The following is a 5,827-nucleotide window of genomic DNA, read 5'->3' as shown; positions in this document are numbered from 1 at the left end:
TTTATCTCATTTTACCCTTTAACCCATACACCAACCCTGAAAAGTAAATACTATTCCTAGATCAGAGATGAGGAAAATGAGGCTCAGAGAAGTAATGTAGCACATTTGTATGTGGCAGAGAAATGATTTAAACCCAGGTTCTTCTCCAAAACACTATATTTTCAACATCCAATGGACCACTGGAAGATAATATTTATTTCCAGAGTTCTTTCCCTTCCTTTTCCTCCAATAAAGATTTATTTAGTACCTTATTTGTGAGGTTCTGAGCTAGACCCTGGGGATAGATGAGTCAGACATAATCCATGTGCTTAACACACTTACAGCCTGTTCTGAACCATGTCAAAAGAACTAGAGTGAGAAGCACAAGGACTGTCATAGCACCGTAGACCTGGGGGCCCAGGAGGGCTTCCTAGACGCCTGAGCTGAGATTTGAAGGGCTGTTAGGAGTTGGCTTGGCTCGTGCCAACCAAGACAAGATGTTTTGGTGGAACTGTTATGCAAAGAGCTGAAGCAGTAGAGCTCAGACTGCATGGGGGTCTTGATGCCAAGGAACTCAGACTATATACCATTTGAATGAGTGCATAAGAATCTCCTGTGATTTATTTAAAAATCCTGATTTAGCAGAATTCCCTGGTAGCCAAGTTGTTAGGACTCTATGCTTCCACTGTAGGAAGTGGGTCCGAACCTTGATCAGGGAACTAAGATCCCGCAAGCCATGGGCATGGCCAAAAAAGAAAAAAAAGTCCCAATTTTCTCTTAGTACATCTGGGTAGACCCAAGAATCTCTATTTTAAGTAGATGCCCTAAGAGACTGAGGAATAGAAATCAACACTGCTATAAGGGACAAGAGGTCTTTGAAGGATTTCAAAGAGGGTAGAATTCTTGATCCCTGTCTTAGGAACCTCTTAGGTTAACTTGGAAACAAACAAGAAAAAAGGTAATTATAATGATGGGCAATGACCATAATTCTTAGAAGTTCAAGAAAGATATTCTTAGTATTCCAAGAAAAAGGTGTGGCGTATTTGTACTTGTGATTCTTTAGCCATGAGGATATTAATATTGGTTTGTTCGCATTAAGTTATTGAGCATGTTCTTTAAGGTATCAGGGTGGCCTGGTATTGGGGCATTTTCTTTGTTTCAAAAACATTGATTTTGTAAAAGTCACCTTCCTGAATAGAACTGAAGAAAGAGTACTGATCCATTCATGTGCTAGCTCCAGCTTAGACAGGATCTTTTCTATTTCCTATTTAAGAAAGAGTACTGATCCATTCATGTGCTAGCTCCAGCTTAGACAGGATCTTTTCTATTTCCTATTTATTTATTTTTGACTGTGCTGGGTCTTCATTGCTGCATGGGCTATTCTCTAGTTGCCGTGTACTGGCTTCTCATTACAGCGGCTTCTCTTGTTGTGCAGCGCAGGCTCTAGAGCATGAGGGCTTCAGTAGTTGCAGTTCATGGGCTCAGTACTTGTGGCTTCCGGGCTCTGGAGCACAGTCTCAGTAGCTGTGGCGCACAGGCTTAGTTGCTGCTCAGCATGTGGGATCTTCCCGGACCAGGGATTGAACCTGCACCTCCCGTTTCAGCAGGCGGATTCTTTACCACTGAGCCACCAGAGGAGCCCCAGGAGCTTTTCTTGATGAGCAGTTAGTTTCAAAACCAGTACAGCCCTACAGCTAACACAGATTCTTGGCTGTGCAGAGGAGCCTGGGCCTGATTTGTCTTGCGGTGGTTGGGAGGCTAAGATGTTGCTCTCTGCTGTTCATCTCAATAAGCAGCCACTGATGGCCTAATATGTGCCCAGGCTCAAGTCCTCATGCATGAGGAACTCAGAGTCTTATGGGATGTGGAGATAAATATACAAATAACACAGTGTGATTAGCACTGATAAGTGTATACTTGGGCCACTAGTGGGCAGAGAAAGCCTCTATCCTGGCCTGGGGGAATGAAGGAAATGCTACCAGAACCTTAGAAGATGAAGGGTGTTCTACTTGAAAGGTAGAAGGGCATTACAGAAGAACCAGCAAAACAAAGAGCACGGATGAAAACAAAAAAAAGAAACAAAAAACCAGCCTGGGTGTTTTTTGTTATTTCTTTTTTGAGGGGGGATGGGTGGAGCAGAGGTGGGGAGTACAGAAACTACAGGCAGTTCCCTTTTGTAGAAGCCTGTTAGGAGCAAGATGGGGCTAAATACCGAGGAGGGACTGTGGGGGTAGGGAGACTTATATGCTGGGGAAGGAATTTTGGCCTTTCCCCTTTAGACAGTGGGGAGGCCTGATTTATAAACTGTAACACAATCACCATTCCTCCAGCCTGGGGAGGGGCACCAGCTGGGAATAGTTTCCACTCTGGGCCCCCAGCAGGTGCAAGTCTTCTCAGTGACTCTGTCTCCACTGGGGCAGAGAGAAGGGAGGAGGAAGGGGGCAGGCCCACCCCCACCCCCACACCAGGCCTGACTCCTGCAGCTGTTTTATGCCCTGGACACCCCTAGAGAGCTGAGGCCCATCAGCTCCCTGGATGTGAAAAGAGGGGCTGCAGAGGCAGCCTGTTTTAAAAGCTAGACTACCTCACAAGCCCATGTTGCCACGTGGAGAGAAAACAATTATCTAACTGTAAAATCTGGTCCCATAAACATCTTTCCAAAGAAAAAGTTATCATTCTTTAAGAGCTAACCTTCCTAACCACCTTAGTAGAAGGTATTGTTATCCCCATGTGAGCAGTGACAAAATTGAGACCCAGAACGTCGAATAATTTGCCCAAGGTCACACAGACAATAAAAGGCAAAACCCATACTGAAACCCAGGTTAAGACCGTTAGACCTAAGAACTGGAAAGAGTCTGGTGCCCCAACCTTAACGTAGAATTCAAAATAAGAGATCTAAATTGCAAAATAAATGTCAGGAAGCCAAAGCAGTTTTGACCTTTTTTCCCCCAAAGCGATTCCTTGATGTTTTCTAAAAACATAAATTATTTTTTAATTTGTATTTTCTCATTCTTTAACACGCACACTTAGTAATTCTTTAACTAAGTTAGAGTTTCTCACATCTGTAGGGTCTAAAGTCTAGAAATTGTCCCTCTGCCAAGCTGCTGCTCACAAAATTTTTCAAGCAGTTTCATGAAACTTTGACATATTAAAATGTAAAGCATTTTTAAATAAAAAAAGCAAACAAACCAGCAAACAGCTCAAAACTGTTTTTTTTCACCATTTCGATCTCATGAGTTCCAAATCAATATGAATGGCTCTTGGGTCCATCCATGTGCCCAGGCTAGAAATGTTTTTTTTTTTTTAACCCCATGCTTAACTCCATTCCCCTCCTACTCCCACGAGGCTCTTTAATCCATTTTCCACACCACAGTGATCTGGTTTCCAAATGTGCTTTCATTCTCCCGCTCAAAACCCATCGGTGACTCTACATGACCCACAAGATAAAATCCCAATCTTGAGACACCCCCCGCCCCAGCCGCCCCCTCCCTCTACCTCTCTGGGACTCCTACTTCCCTTTCTTGCTCACAGCAATGAGCAGTACACTGTGAGATTTTAGTGAGAACACTAAATGAAAACACAAATCACCAGTTAATTAAGAAACTTCTTCCCCATAAGACCACCTAGCCCAAGCCTGGGATGGAGGGAAAATGTTGGAAATAGTTGCCTGCTGGCCAGAAGACAGGGTAATGACCTTGCTTGCTCAGACCAGAGCATGAAAACCCCTTTTCAAACCTTGCCTCAAAGGTTGCACAAAAGTGAGAAACCAAACAATGTTTTTATCAACCGATCCCTTACCATATCAACCTGGGTATGCAATGGCCTTGGACCCTGCTGGACAATATATTATTATCTGCAGTTAATAACCTTTGTGAAATATAACATTTGGATACTGTTAATTCTACTCCATTGTTCCCAGCCCCATCTCAGTATGTGATCCAAAGAAGACTAGCATCATGGGTCCCATGCAGGAGTTGGTCCATAAAAAATAACCCAGCATATCTGACACCAAAAATCAAGTTAACCCAATTTTTCAAGATTACAAAACACACTAATCAATTGAAAAGATGTGATTCTTAAAAAAGGTTAAACAACGCTATTGGGCTGAATGAAGTATGCTGGTAGGTGATAAAGGATATAGTGAGGGATAACTATTTCTTCTACTCTGCTCCAAACTGCATTTCATGAGACCATAAAACTTTAAATCCTGCATTAAAAAAAAAATTAAGTGTTTACAGGTTTTAAAAAATTGTGGTTGTTTAGTCACTAAGTCATGTCTGACTCTTTTGCAACCCCATGGACCATAGCCCGCCAGGCTCCTCTGTCCTTGAGGTTTCCCAGGCAAGAATACTGGAGTGGGTTGCCATTTCCTCCTCCAGGGGATCTTCCCGACCCAGGGATGGAACCTGTGTCTCCTGCGTTGCATGTAGATTCTTTACCACTGAGCCACCAGGGAAGCCCAAAATTGTGGTAAAATATACATTAACCTAATTTAGCCATGTTAAAATATACAGTGTTAAGTATATTCACATTTTTGCTCAGGTTTATATCCAGAACTTTTCATCTTCAAAATCTAAACAGTATTACTCATTAAACAACTCCCTTCTTCCCCCACCTCCTAACACATGGCAACCACCCTTCTACTTTTTAAAATACCTCATCTAAGTGGAATCATACAGTACTTCTTTTTGTGATGGGCTTATTTTACTTAGCATAATGTCAAAGTTCATCCATTTTATAGCATGTCAGAATTCCCTTCAAGGCTGACTAACATTCCATTGCACATATATACATTTTGTCTATCTCTTCACCCATTTATAAACATTGGGTTGCTTCTGCCTTCTGGTTTTTGTGAATGCTGCTATAAACATGAGTGTACAAATATTTCTTGGAGACCCGGCTATCAATACTTTCAGATATATATGCAGATGTGGAATTTCTGAACCATATGATAATTCTACGTTTAATTTTTTGAAAAACTGCCATATTGTTTTCAATATGCAGTAGTGGTTGCACTATTTTATATTCCCACTAACAAAGTATGAGGCTTTCAGTTTCTCCACATACTCTCCAACACACGTTTTTTCTTTTTTTTTTGGTAAGAGCCACACTGACGGTATGAGGTAATTATCTCATTGTGGTTTTGATTTGCATTCCCCTAATGACTGGTGATGTTGAGAATTCTTTATATGCTTGTTGGTCTACACCATTTATCTTAACCACAACAAAAATTACTTTATATTTAAAAAAAAAAATTACTTTATATTTTAAAACTAAAGTCACTCTTTAAAGCTTCTCTGCTCTTGGGAAAGTCTCATATCAACTTGAGAAGCAAGCAGGCTGTGCTTACAAGTACCTTCATACAGCATGCCTTCCTTCTAAAACAGCTGCAAAATTGAAAGCCCTAAAACCATAAGTGATGACAGAAATAAGGACCATGTCATCAGCAGAAAAATGACAAGCTCGCCCCCTAGTGTCAAGTAACGAAGATAACAGAAAAAGCAAATATTCTTAAAAGGCACAAACACCACAATGAAAATCACTTCTACGCTACCAAGAATCTGGAGAGAATACCACAAACCACTAATCAATCAGGGCTTACCACGTGGAGCTAGTGGTAAAGAGCCCAGCCGCCAGCGCAGGAGACATCAGAGACTCGGGTTCAATCCTTGGGTCAGGAAGATCCCCCAGGGATAGAACCCACATCTCTTGTGCCTGGAGTAGGGCATAGCAACCCACACCAGTATTCTTGCCTGGAGAATCCCCATGGACAGAGGAGCCTAGGGGGCTACAGTCCCTAGGGTAATAAAGAGTCGGACTCGACTGAAGCGACTTAGCAGGCACACAC

Source organism: Cervus elaphus, chromosome 20 (assembly GCF_910594005.1).
Source record: "Cervus elaphus chromosome 20, mCerEla1.1, whole genome shotgun sequence".
Classification (NCBI taxonomy): domain Eukaryota; kingdom Metazoa; phylum Chordata; class Mammalia; order Artiodactyla; family Cervidae; genus Cervus; species Cervus elaphus.
Note: the sequence above shows the minus strand (reverse complement) of the source record.